The sequence below is a fragment of the Ovis aries genome, chromosome 19 (genome assembly GCF_016772045.2).
Source record: "Ovis aries strain OAR_USU_Benz2616 breed Rambouillet chromosome 19, ARS-UI_Ramb_v3.0, whole genome shotgun sequence".
Lineage (NCBI taxonomy): Eukaryota > Metazoa > Chordata > Mammalia > Artiodactyla > Bovidae > Ovis > Ovis aries.
Genome location: NC_056072.1, coordinates 46,433,448 through 46,450,858, shown reverse-complemented (window position 1 = coordinate 46,450,858; position 17,411 = coordinate 46,433,448). Strand labels below are relative to the sequence as shown.

Genomic DNA, 17,411 nt, shown 5'->3' with positions numbered 1-17,411 from the left:
AGCAGTTAAGACTCTGGACTTCTGGGACTTTCCTGGCAATTCAGGGGTTAAGACTCCATGCTTCCAATGCAGGGAGTGTGGGTTCAACCCCTGTCAGGGAACTAGATCTTACATGCCATGGGGCATGGCCAAACTCAAAAGGTAAAAGACTGTGCTTCCACTGCTGGGGGCCCAGGTTCAACCCCTGGTTGGGGAACTAGGATCCCACATGCCACACAGCCAAAAAAGTAAAAGAAATGATAGACCTTGGGTCATAATACAAAGCTCAGCAAGTGTAAAAGAGTTAAAATGATGCAGAGTATTTTTTTATGATTATAATGGAATCAAATTAGAAATCATTAGCATAAAGACATCAGAAAAATCTCTATAAACATTTATAAATCAAATAATATACTGCTAAATAATTCATGTGTCACCAAGAACATCTTGGAGGTGATTTTAAAAATATAAAGCTGAATGAAAATGAAAAGACTGTGTATCAAAATGTGTGGGACAAAGCTATAACAGCATCCAGAGGGAAATTTATAGCACTAAATTCTTACATTAAAGAGGAATGCCTCACAATAATAATTTAACTTTTACCAAAAGTAACTAGAAAAAGGAGAGCAAAATAAACCTAAAGCAAACAGAAGGAAAGAAATAATAAAGAGCAAAAATATTCTGCCAGGAGACCCAGGTTTGATCTCTGGGATGGGACAATCTCCTGTAGAAGGAAATGGCAACCCACTCCAAATTCTTACCTAGGAAGTCTCATGGACAGAGGAGCCCAGCGGGCTACAGTCCATGGGGTCACAAAAGAGTCGGACACAACTGAGTGTCTAAACAGCAACAACAACAGAAATCAATTACAGGTATACCTCATTTTATTTTGCTTCAATTTGTTGCATTTTGTAATAATATTGTGGTTTTAGCAACCCTGCATCAAGAAAGTGTTGGCACTGTTTTTACAACAGTTACGGTGATCTGTGATAAGTGATCTTTGATATTAGTAATCTAATTGTTTTGTGATGCTACAGACTGGACCCACTTAAGATGGTGAACTTGGTCAGTAAAAGTTTTGTGAAAGTCACTCAGTTGTGTCTGACTCTTTGCGACCCCATGGACTATAAAATTCTCCAGGCCAGAATACTGGTGTGTGTATCCTTTCCCTTCTCCAGGGGATCTTCCAAACCCAGGGATCAAACCAAGGTCTCCCTCATTGCAGGCGGATTCTTTACCTTCTTTGAGCCACAAGGAAAGCTCAAATGTTCCGTGGTTTAGTGCAGTTCCAGCAAGGTTTTTGTAGACATAGACAAGGAGATTCTAAAGTTTGCACAGAAGGGCCCTAAAATAATAAACAGTCTTGAAAAGGAAGGAAGGGTCATCCCCACTGTCCCCAGTGCACCCCCTGTGTGTCTTCTGTAGACTTTGATTCTGCAAGATCAGGTGCCCATTCTGGATCCATAATCGCATCTCCAGTGGGTGGAACAGCCCGACCAGCAGCCTAGTCTGGGTGGCTACAGCTGTGGGAAGGAAGCAGGCCTGTGTTGGACAGATCTACCTGGTTTTCCAGAATGAAAAGACTGGGCAACTAGGCCAGTACCTATGAATGAGGTTGATGCTCAGTAGAAGTATTAATGAATAAATGAATGAATAGATAAGCTACCTGGGAAAGGATTCTCGTTGAGTAATTTTTCTTTCATTTCGATAGAAGGTCCACAAAACGTTGAAAACAAAAGCATGAAATGAATTACATTTGAATATAATCAGAACATTCTGAACTTGATTGTGAATGAAATGATCTGATTCCAGGGTTGACATTCCTTACTACTCTGTCTAGTTCAGTCCAGTCCCCTGAATGGCAACTCTGATGCCATTTTCTCTTGTTCTTTTTAAAATAGGGATTGGGATTATGGCCTGTAAAAACTGTGTATAACTGGCATTGTGCATACACATTGATGCTAGCCTTCCATCCTGTTAGTTCAGTGATTCTGACTAAAATGTGTCAAATCCTTTGGAATATTTCATTCGTCACTCAAAAACTCCATTTACCTCCTGAGAAGTTCTCATGACAGTGAAATAACAGATTCTTTCTTACTTTGTCGTCTTTTGACTATTTCCCTGACGGCCACTGAAATGCTCCTTGCGGTTAATGAAAGGGCTTCTACAAGGTGACACCTGGGATTATTATGTTATGTACCTTTAGTCCAATAGCAGCTAACTCTGGTTTCCAAATATTTAGATGACCTCCTAAAAATTTCAAAACTGGATAATTTTAATTAAAGCAGTATTTGATAAAATTCACTTTCGAAATTTCAAAGAAGAATGAGAGCATCTTGATGTCATGAAATAAAAGAAAATGTTAGAGCAAAAACACTGGCCTTGGACAGACTAAATAGTCCTGTTTCACAGATTTCCTGTGATTTTGCTTGACACGGCCCATGACACTTCATTCCTGAACAAGTGATCTTGAGGTTCTATTAAGCTTTTGTCTTTTAAAGGCATTGTTTACTGTCTAGAGAGAATTTTCTTTTGCTGCTTTATGTACCAAATAACTGAAATATTTTTTCTTTAAGGAAAGAGAAACCATGACAAATTGGGTGAGCCTGGAGTTTAAATATAACATTCAAATGAGTAAATTCTTGTCCTGATTTACTTCAGGCCTTCTGAAGCATTCATCAGACCTTAAAATGAGCCTCCTATGGTCTCTCTCTGGGATGGGAAGGAAGATTAGTGATATGGTTTTTCTCTGGTTTTATAGTGAAGACGTTCTAAAATCCACTGAATTTCATGGCTCTGTTTAAGATGCATTTCTATTTATTTCTAAATCAACTATCTTAGAAACCCATGTCACTCTCATCTTTCTCCAGTTTTGATCTTTTCCCGTGGGATCAGGAGACACTGAACTTATGTGAATTAACAAAAATAAACATCAGACTTGCTGAATTTTCCCTTGTTTCTGCCAGCCTGAACTTTGTCAAAAGAAGTATCCTGGATTCTGAAACTTCCCACTTCTCATGGCTTTATGGGTATCCAGTGAACAAGTGGGTGTCCATTGTACAAATGTGCCAATGTTATGGGAGTGAGGGGTATGTTATGAACTCTAAGTACAAAGTAACCTGGCTGCCCAAACACCGAGGGAGAGAAAATGGCAGAGTAAACACACACTAAGCCAGTTTTACTCAATTTAGAGTTAATAAAAGGTAGTAAGGATTGCATTGCTTTAAAAAAATGTCATAGTACATTAAAAATCCAGAGAAAATTTCAAAATAGTTTAAATGAAAGCAAAGATTTTTAGATCTAGTGTAACTTAATACAGTGCAGCTCTAAACAAGAATAAGATAGGTTTGTGTATTTTACCACAAAAGACTGACTGTGGTCTAGTCTATAGTTAGGTGAACTACAAGCATGATGTTGAATAGATCTCTAGAACTTGTCTTGAAATGCTGAACTTTTGGTCCCCTCCTTATTGTCTTCCATCCTATGCCTCTCATTTATCTATCCATTTTCTTCTCTTGCTATTATGACATTTACCTCCCACCCCTGTTCTCCATCATCTTTCTCTCCCTCCCCCTTACTTCCCTCTTTCTTTTCCTTTTCTAGTCATATTAAAATCTCTATAGCCTGGAAGTCAGTGTGAACCCTCTAAAACCTTACATATGTTCTGTTTTCCGTCTGGAACATACAGGTATTTTTTTCCTTTGTGTTCTCCCACATCTCTTGTGCCCAGTTAACGTTTTCACCCTCTGGCCTCAGATAAAATAACAGTGCCCTTTGGGGTTTCCCCGTGAGGCCATGTGGTGATCTGGTTTCTCTCTTCCCTTCCCAGTGGCCAGAGTCTTGATGATGTTGTATTTGCCACTGTTTCTATTGCATCCAGCGTAGGGCCAGGCCATCCATAAAGAGCACTGAATGGAGGAAGCACTTGATTCTTCACATCAAGTCAGCCTCCTGATCAAAGCCCTTCCAAGACTTCCTGTTCCACCTAAAATGAAACCTAACCTCCTTTATAGTGAGTGCAATGCCTGCTGACCACCATGCGCTCTTTCTTCCTCCACTCAGGGCATGGAGTAGGTTTCTTTGTCATCACACTCTACAGCATGCCCATTACCACCTCAGTAGGGCCTCAGTACCAGCTCCTCCTCCTAGAAGAAGAAGCGTTCATTTCTGGTTAGATCTTAGTCCAGAGGTCACCTTCTCTGATCCCTCCTCCATGTGACCTTACTCTGACTCATGTGAGCCCTTGTGACAGATGTTCCTTTCTTTTTATTTGCTTGTTCATTTGTCTGTCACTCACTACCTGAAAGACCACTCTGTGGGCACTCATGCTCTGTATTTGATCACTGCTGAATCTCTTAGAAGGAGCCCTTGGCCAAGTGCTCAGATACTACTGACTAAACAGGTGGATGAATGGAGAAAGGAGTATTCATTTTCTCATCCTGCTATAGTCTTAGGTCTTGAGAATAAAAGAAAAAGCTCAGTCAGGTCAGTTCAGTTCAGTCGCTCAGTCGTGTCCGACTCTTTGTGACCCCATGAATCGCAGCACGCCAGGCCTCCCTGTCTATCACCAGCTCCTGGAGTTCACTCAGACTCACATCTATCGAGTCAGTGATGCCATCCAGCCATGTCATCCTCTGTCATCCCCTTCTCCTCCTGCCCCGAATCCCTCCCAGCATCAGAGTCTTTTCCAATGAGTCAACTCTTCACATGAGGTGGCCAAAGTACTGGAGTTTCAGCTTTAGCATCATTCCTTCCAAAGAAATCCCAGGGCTGATCTTCAGAATGGACTGCTAGGGGTAGGCAAACTGACAGCTGGAAAATGGAAACTGATAGCCTGATTTTGCAAGGAAAAAAGGCCAAAGCTGGTTTCGATGAAAACAGCTGAGAGTATATAAGCAACAGCTTGGAGTGTCTAGGATTTTGATAAAAGTTAGAGCAGTATACTTATATCTACGAGAGTTACTGTTTAGCATGACAGTGTTGAGTTGTTGGGGTGAATTGAAGTTCAGATCAATAGTCTCTATTTTGGAGAGAGAAGTAGTATTAGAGGTAAAAATGCCTAATTGTTAAGAACCAAATTAATGTGGCTGTCAGTCTGGCCACAGTGAGCAGCGACCAGGTGGTGCATGTCACCTCACCTCTGTCACACAGGTGGGCTTCCTCTGTCCCCTTCCTTCTTGTACCATCACATAGGATTCTGGCAAGGTTTAATGGGAGAACAGCATTAGGGTGTTTTGCAGGGCCAGCATCTTAACAAATTTGAGTAATTGATTATTTACTTACTAATGATTATTAATGATTTGTTAAGTTTCTCTATCCCACATTTTAACATATAGAAAGATAGAGTATATAAAAAATAAACTGCGGTTCTCAGAACAAGCCAGTTCCCAGAGCATCTCTCCCAGAGTGACCAGCCCTTCTGCATGAAATTCTCATGTTCATACATACCACCACGCTTATCCACCTTTTGACATTTTTAATGGGAACACTCAAATGGTTAAGCTAGAATGTGCTGTCCATGATTTCACAAATATTTAGTCAACAGTCATGGGAATTGTACCTTGCAAAGTGGCACAGAAACAGGTCAGCACTTGGAGGCAGACATATGGGCTGGGCCATCATCGTAAATAGAGCAACCTAAGTTATTTTTATGGCAAGTGTCACTGATGTGAAAATAGAAAAGAAAGTACAAATGGCATAAGGTCCTACAGCACATGGTAAAATCCTGCCTTTTTGAGTGGCAAGTGCAGCCACCTTAGCTATTCTGCTGTAACCTACTAGAACATTGTGAATGTCAGGGTGATGGGAACCCAGCCATGCCTCCCTCACACATCAACACATCAGTTATGACTCCTTAATTTCCAGAGCCTCATCTTTTGTCTCCTTCCCTTGGATCATCACTGATTCTGGGACAGGAAGTCTCATCCTGCAGTCTCTTATTTTGGACAAAATGAATCCAGAGCGACTTGATCAGAATAAAAAGCTATTATGAGCAACCTTATTAAATTACTATTTTTGTAGGCAAAAAATGGTCTGATAGTTCAGCATTTCACTTATTTATTATGGACAGTGCTTGTTAGTAGGGCTGCAACATTAGGTGTACCTCATTAGCCTGTTTGCTCCCAGTAGGTCATGCGGCTGATCCATTTAATCACTATTAATTGTATAAATTAACTGTACAGGAACCTAGAAGCAAATAAAGTAACTAATTAATAAGAAAAAACCGAAAACAATCTGGCAGTCAGAACAATGGGCTTTCATATGCAGATTACCCCAGCAGTGTGAAACATGGCCCTTCAGTCAGCTCTCTAATTTAGATTATTTCTGAGGGATTAAACCTCTCGCCAGATTTGGTTAAAATGGCCTATGAGAAACCCCTGAAAGTCTTAAAGCCGTGTGACTTCACTTTGTGATGTTGCTTTAGTCTGTGTATGGATGTCAGGCCATCCAAGTATTAACTAGCACTCTGGCCACATGGGCAGAGCCCGCGGACACTAGGGAGCTGCCAGGGTCTCTGCCTCAGCTGCCGCCACTGAGCCTGGGGAGGACCATCCAGATGCCAGGCCCAGAGCCTCCACTCTGCCTGCCAAGGCCCTGGCGGTGAAAGCCAGCTGGCACAGGCTGTGTGCAACCCTCGAGTTTGCAGCCAGTTAGTTGCCTGAAACACTTTGGAATCAGATCGGCGCTGAAGGCATTTCTCTGGAAGGAGCTGTTATCTGACTTCAGTTCTGCATCGTCAATCATTGTCTGATGCAGCCTGTCCCTTCCCTGAGTGTGTGTGTGGGGAGGTACAATGGCACACTTGGTTAGAGGACTCAACAACTAACAGTAGGAAGCTTCTGCAGCCTTACTCCCTCCAGCCTAAGCCTCCTGAGCTGGCTTCACACATTGTGTGTGCCCTGTTGCTAATTCGAGAGCACTCCTCTCCATTAAAGGCATTCAGTGCACAAAGTGGAAGGTGTTTTGCTTCTGTAGCTGCCTCTTATCTTTAGAGAGAGAAGATGTTCTTCCATCTGTAATACTTAAAAAGATTTGCTTTAAGTCTAGCAGATTTCTAGAGTATTTGCTGTAAACTCTTACTGGATTGAGCTGGATTGACCTCATTTAGCAGCTCGCTGGGTCTTGGAGGGGAGTATCTAGCGCAAATCAGTGTGCCTTGGTTGAAACTGCTATCTCATGATAATTCCACTAGGGAAGTCAGAAAGCTGCGTGCCTGGCTTTTTCTCAAGGACTGGTTTGGTTTTAGGGACTACAGACTGCCGAGTACCCAACATAATGGGATGTGCTGTGAGGCACCAAGGGAGCTAACTCATAAATGGAGCCTCCTGCTGTACTTGTTTTTGGCTTTCCTTCCTTGCCAGCTGCATTAAGCCTTCCATACCCTGGCTTCACTGTGTGTGCATCTAATGAGCCATGTGTGGAAGCTGCAGGTCTTAAGAAGGGGCAGTTCACTGAGTGCAGCTCTGACACAAAGTCTGGAGCCCTCCCTGTCATTCTGCTCCCTGGATGCTGCTCTAGACCTCCTTGCCCAGAGGTTTCTTCACTTGGGACTCAGTTTCCTCGATAATAAAATGTTTATCTATCTATTATTTTTTGATGATGCCCAGATCATGTGCCTGAGCTCTTGGACTTGGATTTGTGTGATCCAGAGTAGCTGACCGAAACCAATCACTCACATTTTTATCATGGACACATCATGTTGGATGAGACTGGTCACGTTTGGCTAAAAGCATTTCAACATACATAATTTGGAAATTCCCATTCTTGTTATCGGGGTGGTGAATGATTAAAACTTGGCAGCTAGGCATAAGAATCCCAAGAACAATATTAAACAATGTGTAGATTCCTGAGCCCACTGGAGATCTACTGGATTAGAATTTGTCAGCCTGGAGCCACAGGATGTTTTTAACAAGTTGCTGGTACTTCTGTTGCAGTCTGTTCATGAACATATTATTTAGACATCACTGGGGTCTAGTACAACCCCAAAGCTTTTGCTTGAGTCACCCCACAGAAATTAGGTATTCTTGGATTTGTTTGAATGAGGAAGCTTCTTAAGCATGGATCTTCTGATCTCCCATTACTGTTTCCATTCTAAACCTTGGGAGCCTGACTTCAATATTTGAGTTGTTTTTAGAGTTAAAATATTAAATATTTTCATGGTTATAAGATACCTTCTGAATCTCTTCATTTTTTCCTGATATTTGACACCAGATGATTTTAATACCTAGCGTATCAAACTAATAGTTGTGAAGGACTCCATGTATAGTTCTAAGTTAAGGATAAAATGCTATATTCTTGTTTTATCCTTTTAGGACACTGGGAAATAAAACCAGGCATTGATGAACATGAGTAGACATTTATGTAGAGACAAGTCTGTGAGTGGAGACAGTCTTCCAATACAGTGCCAAGTTCCTGTCCCTGTGTCTGCCCCAAGCCACAGCTGCCATCAGGATTGGCTAAATCATCTGCAGGGCCTAGTGCAAAATGAAAATGAGGGGGCACTTGTCCAAAATGTAAGAATTTCAGGATGGTGTCATCAGATCATTAAATCTGGCCCTTCCAAACATGCGTTCTTGTGCAAAGCCAGTCCCTGGAATTGATCTCAAATTATTTAGTTCTGAAAATGAATATTTCCTCTTTTTTATCTCTTTATAAGATGACTTGCAAAGAACATTCACACAATAATAAGGAGAAGAGAGTTCTGAATTATTGTAGAGATTTTTGAGGTTGAGTTTTAGTGTTTCTGTCTTTTTTTTTTTTTTCCTGAACCAGTGTTAAATTTGTTTCTACAGGAGCTATCTCTTCTTTACTACCACCTCAGAAGGAGCTTCCATTGGGACCTTTTAAAAAACACCAGCCCCATAATCTGAGATTGCAAACTGAGTTGAAGCAGTGCAGTGTCGGCTATTGTTTAGACATTTCCGTTATCTGAAGTTGAAGGTTTTTGTGGGTGGTCCCTCTCTGTTGGGTGTCACTCTCAACAAACGTGTGGAAAGAAGAAATAACCACAGATGCAGCCAAACTTCAATCAGCTCTGCCTTAATTGGCGAGTCGGTTGCTTTTGTAGCGCAGGCAGAATCAATTAGGGAGCTGGGCTAGGAGACAGTGCTGGTGCTGCCATCCCCCCTGGTGGAGAGTGTGGGTTGTTGGCTCCACCAAGAGGAATAGGTGCTATCACTGGCCTTATCATAAACGAGGCTCCAGGACGGCTTAGTTCACCCAACCAACTGTTTTCAGTTCTTTTATTTTCAAAGAATTCCTCCTGCCCTCCAGGCTTTCTCTGCCTCATCTCTCCACTCTCTTCTTTTCTTCCAAGGGCCTGCCCCTCTGAGGTGTCATGGTGTGGGCCTTTCTGGTTCCCTTCAAGGCAGGGGGTCATCTCTTCTTCCCTTGTCCCCAGCGCTCCAGGCCCAGAGTCAGGCGTCCAGTGGCCACTTGATAGCATGTCTTGTCTGTCATGTGGAGCAACCTGGTATTTCTGCAGGTTGAAAGGTGGTTTTGAGACTAAGATCCCAAAATTTGAAATTCTATAAATATGGACATGTTAGGAAGAGGGGATTCATTTACAGTAATAAGTCTTTGTCTGTCTAGTGATGCTTTCATTTTTAACGTTTCTTTTTATACCAAATAATAAAGAAAATGGATAAGCAAAAGGAAGAAAAATTTTAAAGTTGCATGTAATCTTAACAAAAAGAACCAACTGTACTGCTGTATATATCCTGAAGGCCCTTATATCAGATAGTTGTGCTTAAAAAAAAAAAAAGAGTAGATTGTTACTTCTTTAAATGTCCTTTAAAATTATTACAAGTTGTGATAACCCTTCTAGTCCCTGAAATATTCTTCTAAAATATTTCAGATGACTACAAAACATTTCATCCTCTTTACTGTTGAAAACAGTTTGGTTTCCTTTTTTTCCCTGTTTTTATAAACAGTACAGTGATGAGCATCTGTATAAATATTTGAGTATTTCCTTGATTAATTCCCTATAATAAATTCATAGAATTGAAATTGGGTCAAATTATATTTAAGTGTTGCATGAATGTAAGGCCTTTTATATATTTTAGTTTGTCCATTGATTCAACAAGTATTTGAGTGTTTGCCTTAGGTTGGCTAGGTACCATAAGGGTGTTGGGGCCATAACGTGAGTGAGACAGATGAAATGAGACATCTCCTTTTTCTTGTGGAGATGCCAACTATAAATATACATCTGTTTGTAGCTGAAGTTTCCAGAGCTTGGCACTGTGTTTGGAATGAACTGAAGTTGTGACTTGTATCTGTTCTCATGTAGTGGAGCTGATGAAAGCCTTCTTCCTCTAAGAAGCTAACCTGAGTCAAATCAAGGTTTTTATAAAGTTTGTGAAGGATGGACTTGGACCTTCAGAAATACCAGAAAAATGTGAAGGGTGAGACCTGCCTGTTTACATACATGACATCTTGCCAGGAGAGACACAAAGCAGGCACATCTGTATAAGTAGCATTTGGACTGTGACTTTCCTCAGTCGCTAGAAGGTTCTCAGACCTAGCTCCCTCAGGAGCCTCACAGGAGGATGATGAACTGATTAGATCAGCAGGGAGTCCTCCTGAACCCTGCCATGTCCCACTGTGCAAAGCTTCCATGGAGGCACTGGTTTTACTTCAGATATTTCCATGTCAGAGAGAATCATCAGTTCTGGGCTTATCCACCTCATCTTAACATGGGACAGTAAGTGCTTCTGCCATTGAAATGAGGTTATAGTGCAGCCGACTTCCTAGTATGAATTAGTACTCATTGTTCACATCCAGGAGATCTATCTGGTCTCTAATTTGGCACTAGTATTAAACATCTGCTACCTTCAGACACTTCAGTTTGTAATATACAACATTAAGGACAAACGGGGACTGACTCAGACACAGTTCTATCAGGTCTGTACTTTTTCCTCCAAATTGCAAACATCTGGACCTACTTCTTTAATACCAGCTTTCTTGGGTCATTGTGTTTCCACGTTTGAGAAACACCATCTCACAGTCTGCCTTCCCCACCAAATCTAATCACAGTCTGATTCACTTTGAGATAGTGGTGTCATAAGAAGTGTACAAAGTGCTTCTCTCTGCAGCATGTAGAAGGGAAACACGTGTAGTGAAGAGATAGAAGACACAGGGGAGCTTTCCCCAGGGGAACTAAAGCACAGTGTGCCCCTAACATTATAGAAAAAGGTTTCTAGGAAATAGGTAGTCCACGGGGGTCACTTGAGGCCTAGCAGAGAGAGCATTCCCAAGACAAGGCAAGGTGATACTGATGGCCGCAGTGTTTATTAGATGCTTTCTGTATACCAGCCTTGGCTTGAGCACTCATGCCATAGATCCATGACATATATGCCCAAAAGATGTTGTGAAATTCAGCCAAGGAATTTCTCAGACTTCGCTGGAACATGAGAGAATTATCCCAGAGATGAGGGTGAAGGAGGGTCTGTTGCCAGGAGAAATTATATCATGATGAAGAGGCCATGTTTATATGAAATCATATTGTGGCCTACTATCAGGTATGGAGGCCATCTAGGTCTCTGGCAAATGGGCTTCTGTGGTTTGGGTTTGGAGCTCAATAGTAATGGAACCATTGAGATGTGTAAAAGCATGTTTGGAAATTCCTATGAGGAGTTAGACATCAGAATGAGGCAGTCATGATCACTGGGACACTGCTTCTTGATTCAGGCTGATTTTATGTTGATGTGAGCAGTATCACTATTTTAGGAGAAGGTGCGTGGTACCATGTCTTGTTACTGATAGTGCTGACAACTGGAGAGCTTCTACAGGGCACTCTTACCTTTAGCTTCTTAATTTTAGTCTGTCATCTGATGACCACAGTACAAAACAGCCTAACATAGCCAGGCACGTTTGATGAACACCTGCTCTGTAGCTGTCCGTCAGAATTTTGCACTCCATGGGCACTGCCAGATGCTAAGTGTGACCCAGGCAGCAAGGAACAGGGGCCTGCACACTTCCCATACCTTCTTTGCTCACATGCATAATCTTGTTCCATTGGATCTCATTAAAAAAGATAGATTCCACAGTAAGATTATTAAGACTTTCCAGGCAGTGACAGCATAGTATTGAACCAAGCACAGGCCCTTTGAACACAGGGCCCTGTGTGGCTGCACTCATCTTGTGCCCCTGAGACCAGGCCTGTGTGAGATCCCTAGGGCTCTGTGTGCTGCAGCGTCAGGGATGTTGAGAGCTGCACCCTGTGCATTGGAAGGGCTGTTTGAATATGGATTGAAATATGGGGCTCTGCACTTTGAAACCCACCTTCCTCATACTTTGCTCTGCCATCCTGGACACATATTTCACCATTCAAAGACTCCATTTGCCTGTGTGTTAAATAGGAACCTAATAGTACCTTTTAGGGGTGTTTAGGAAGATGGAGTGAGGTTATGGATGAAAAGTACCCAGTTCCCAGCATACAGTTATCATCCAGCCAGCATTTGCTGCCTTTGGAGAAACTGAGTGAGGCAGTTTCTGAAAGCCTTCCCGTGGCTGCAGCATCCTTTGTCCAGATGTAATGGGCACAAAATACGGGTCTGCTTAACTCTAGTGACCTGGATGGGCATCACTGATAGGTAGTTGTTAGCCTTTCCCCCAAGTAACCCCAGTCAGAACCACCGACTCTCGTCAACTCCGTGGATGGGGGATTGTTTTGTCTCCTGATGTCCACTTTTTATATTAATCTCTTGCTTTTAATTGGGAGGACTCAGACATTCATTATAATTACATAGGAAAAAACATGATTGCTATTATCCCAGAGTTATCAGAATTGATTCAGCTAAATCAAATGCTGGTGGAGAGAGAGGGTTGTGTCGCCAGGACCTTCCGCTGGCCTGGATGTTGTGACTGTTTCACAGAGATAAGCGGCCTCGCTGTGCCTGCTGGCATCCGGGCGTAGACAGCCGCGGTGCTGGTGCTGGTTCATCTCCCCAGGCGTTAAGCTGCACTAATTGCTTTGGAAGGGAGGCCTTCTCCCGGACAGCAGCATATGCTGCGTGAGCGCCTGAAGCAAAGATAAAAAGCCACCCTCCTCCTCCTTTATGGAAGTTTAATAATAAAATGGAACTGTCACCATTCCCAATAAATTGTTTATTTTAATTTAGAAAAATAATGGAAACTGGCCACCTCCTGGCACACAGTTGTTGAGGACCGATTTCCTGGCTCAGCTAATTTTGAGCCAAATACTGTCCTTCAGTAGCTTGCTCTAGAAGACACTCAGGCCTCAGTGTCAGTAAAATCAACCACATGTCTCTCCACTTAATAAAACCTAGCCCTTTAAGGTGAAATGCATCATTTTTCAAGGTGGATTAGATTGTAAAGTTGCAATCCAGGAAGTTGGCATAGGTGTTTGAGGCATAAAGTTTTGTAGGATTTTTTTCAAGTATTTCTTTTAGCAAATATGAAATTAAAATATGCTCACATGTTTCTGTCTTCATGGTTCTTTCAAATGTCTTCTTTTTTCCTGTAATAATAGTGAGAAGTCAGCTTGATGCCTTTTGAATTAAGTCAGAAAAGAAGGCATCTAAGAAGGAAGTATCTTACTAAGGCTTATAGAGGGAGGGTGAGTGGCACTGTGGAAACTGGACTTCAAGCCACCTGGCTCCTGCCTACTGTTCTAAGGCACGGATGCTCTCACTTTTTCACCAAATAAACAGAAGCTTTGTCACCCCCGTTTCATAGGTAGCAAAACTGAGGCCTGAGAACCAAAGCTACTTGTCTTGGGATATCAGAGCTGGTAAGTGGTCTAACCAAAACTAGGGCTTAGTCTCTTGGATCCTAGTTCAGTTTTATTCTTGCAGAGTCCATGGAGTCTATATACTGGTTGCTAACATACAAGTATAATATAATATGATTGCATTAAATATAAAAATTTTTATCTTACAGTAAGCAGCCATACCTGAGAATAGATTTTAAAAAATCTGTTCTGGCGGCTGCAGGGCAATCAGCCAGCCCCCTTCATTCCCTTTTGGACACTACCCTTGGAATGCACACAACTAGAGTTCATCTTCAACAAATTAGTACAGGCCATGGGGGAGGGGAAGCAGTGGATGTTCCACCTGTGTGCACTAGGAGTGTGCTGTGTATGAAATGCCTGGCTTTGTCTGGCATGGGCACTCAGACAATGTGTAAATCAGGCAATGAAATGACAGTGATTAAGAAGAGGAAGGGGGGCATAGATGAGATGAGAAAGGTCATTGTAATGCAGGGAGGTCTTCGGGGATATATTGCCTCAGTCAGGGTTATGTGATGGGCATGGTCATCAAGGTCCTTTGAATTGAGTGACCCAAATACAGCTAAATCTAGTCAGGCAAAGAATCAAATTTGTTGGCTCACTTATCCAAGAAAAGTAAGCACGGCTGGATCTAGGGGCTCAAGTCATGCTGTCGTGACTCTGTCTTGCCCCCTTGCATTGCGGACTCTTTACCTTGGCTGTTACATTTATTCAGAGGAGCTCTTCCTGTGCAGTGGCTTCATGGCTGCTGGCAGCACCAGCCTGCCTCCCTGACTTTTCAGTAATCTCAGTGGAGAGAGAATCTTCTTTATCGTGTTTCAGTAGAAGCCCAACTATGGCTGGTGGGATAGAATTCACAGATTGAACAGGGCTGATCAGGGGGCCCAACCCTTGACTGGGGAAGGAGAGAGATACTAGCACTGTTCAATTCATATAAATTTTGAGGTGTTGGGGAAGAGGGAAAATCAGCAGAAGGGAAAAGGATGCTGGATAGGGGAAATCATACATACCCACTGGCCTTAGAGTTTCCTCTGACTCACCATCAGGCGATGGCTTGGTAAGGAGGAAGGGCTAGTCTAGCTCTTCTGTCTCCAGGTTAGTGTTGTCCAACACAACTTAGGCAATGATGGAGATATTATTTAACCTTCACAGTCCAGTCCAATGACCACTAGCCACATTGGGCTGTCGAGAACTTGAAATGTGCCTTGTGTGATCAAGGAACTGAGTTTTTAATTTTAGGTAATTTTAACTAAATTTAATATTAATAGCTACATGTAGCTCATGACTACTGTAAAGGGCAGAGCAGCTCTTAGTGGAAGTCACATCACAGGAGATGGTTCCCTGGAAGGCAGGACCCCCTGTCCCCACTTTGGAGGAGGGTTGGACTGAGAGTTAAATGTAGAGGCTGGTTGACCAGGATGATGAAGCTGAGTTGTTTAGGTTGTGGAGTAGGAGGAAAGGGGGTTTGAATGTGAGAGAGAGGACCGGGAAGAAAAAACAAAGAGAGAGTCCTTCATCTGTGACATCATTTAGAAACCTTTAACATGAAGAAATATTTTTTCTATTTCGTGTGTGAGCTCAGCTTCTATCAGGAAGAAACAAAATCACAATTGACCTTGTTATAATAGCAAATGGGGGGGAATTCCGTGACATGTTATTGCATTTTGCTCTTAAGTGTCCAACAATAAAAGCAGCCATTGCCTAAAACATCATTCTGCACGTGACATACAGCTACACATGGATTAAAAGAAAAATTGCTGTGTTATAAAAAAAAAGTCCTGTGTAAACTTGTGTGACTGAGCGCAGCTAAGTGCAGTTGACAGAAATGACATCAGATGAATAGAACGAACTTGTCGAGGCAGAGCCCAGCCCTGTGCTTTGAACCTGGGTCTGGTTAAAGAACACACTCTGCACAGTCGGCGTGATCGGCCTGCCATCCTGCTTTGTATCCTGTAAGATGTGTTGGGTCCACCTTGGGGTGACACTTACCAAGCTGAAGTCTTCTTGGCGGTCACCACTCACTCACAAGTCAGGTTTCCAAGGGTGGAGTTTCTCGGAGAAGGCAGGCTGATTTGCTCTGACTACTTGCCTACCCACCGTGGGACCCATGAGCTTCTTAGATTCAGTCAACTTTCTGGGTTTATCCACTGAGTGCTCATAGAGGCTATGCCATGAGTTTGGCATCCTGTTGCCAAGTCAAGAGCGGCAAGAATAGAGGAGCAGGAAACTTGGTTCCTGGCTGTGTAGTTTGCCTAGTTCCTTGACCCTCAGCATGCCCCTTGATAATCACTTGTAGACTCAGTTGAGCGCAGAAACTAAGAGCAGGCATACTGGAGACACACTGGCCAGGTCTAAGTCAAGTTCATAGCCAGTGCCTGCCACTCAGGTTACCCCCTGTCCCACCACACACACACACACAGACACACACACAGACACACCGACACAGACACACACACACACACACACTAAACAGCAGTGGGTGTGTAGTGGAAAGGAGAGAATTAGAGCAGCTGAAACTTGCCTGGATAGAACCTGGGCTGGGCAGCTACCTAAACTGGACCTCAGTCTTACTCTCTGCAGAGTGGAATGATGGCTATTCGCAGGGTTGTTATGTGGACACAGTTGGCTGGGTTTTTTTTTCAGAACCTAACATTGAGCAGGCTTCCAGAACCAAGGTTGCTCCGGTGAGCATCAGAGTGTGGTTGCTGTGAGGGAGGGGTGGCCCAGGGAAAAGGTCTTGTGGGTGGTACGCGTATCTCCAGGGTGATTTGCCAGCTTCACATCCAGCCTTGATTCATGTTCGGCTTGGATGACATTAAAGCTGATTGCCCTAAGGATCCCACTCAAGCTTTCCAGTCCAGTTTGCCAACAAATGTGCAGCCCATCCTGATGACCAGAAGCTCCAGGCAGAACAGCATCTTAAAACTATAAGTCCTATCCTAGGATCAGTGTCTGTGATGCTTTGATCACTTTCAGAGTCCCAAGGGAGACACATTATGAGTGGGCGTCACCATTGGTTTCTGATGGCATACTTGGAGTGCTGTTGGGTCGCAGGCACAGTAGGAGAAATGAAACCACTCCTAGGCCAGGAAGTCACTAGCAGGCCTTTTCCCCTAACCCACCCCTCTTGTCCCTCTCCCTCCTAGTGTCTTTAATGACTTCTCCAGCTATTTCCCCAGCAGACAAGGGTTGGATGCCTTTGGGAACAGAATAATTCATTTCAGTAGAAAACAAATGGTTTTGGATTGGGTCAGTTGGAAAGTGTTGCCAAGCGCTGTGCTGCTGTGAACATGGGCTTTGGGCCAGTGACCATCTATGTACATTGCCATGTACCTGGGCATAGGCCTGGACCCACTCCTGTCTCTTTTTGGAAAGCAGAGATGTTTGGGTTTCACAGTCAGTTTCTTTGTCCCCTTTATTTTCCAGCTAATGCTGGGCTTCTGTGGAACTGACATAGTGGAAAGGCCTGAGGCTGCTCCTGAAGAGCCTCCTTCCCATCTGCCTGTTCCTCGGAGCCCTCTGTATTTGTTGCCTGGATCTACCTCCCATAGGCATGTTGTGATCCAGTCTTTAGCCTCACTAGTTGGCTCTTTGGGGGCTTCCCTGGTGGCTCAGCTGGTAAAGAATCTGCCTGCAATGCGGGAGACCTGGGTTTGATCCCTGGGTTGGGAAGATCCCCTGG

General features: G+C 43.2%; 1 protein-coding gene across 3 annotated transcripts in view; it reads left to right on the top strand.

Moving 5' to 3' along the window:
• CACNA2D3 (calcium voltage-gated channel auxiliary subunit alpha2delta 3) overlaps positions 1–17,411 on the top strand; it is an 879,694-nt gene that overhangs the window by 470,285 nt on the left and 391,998 nt on the right. The gene's annotated exons all lie outside the window — the stretch shown is intronic.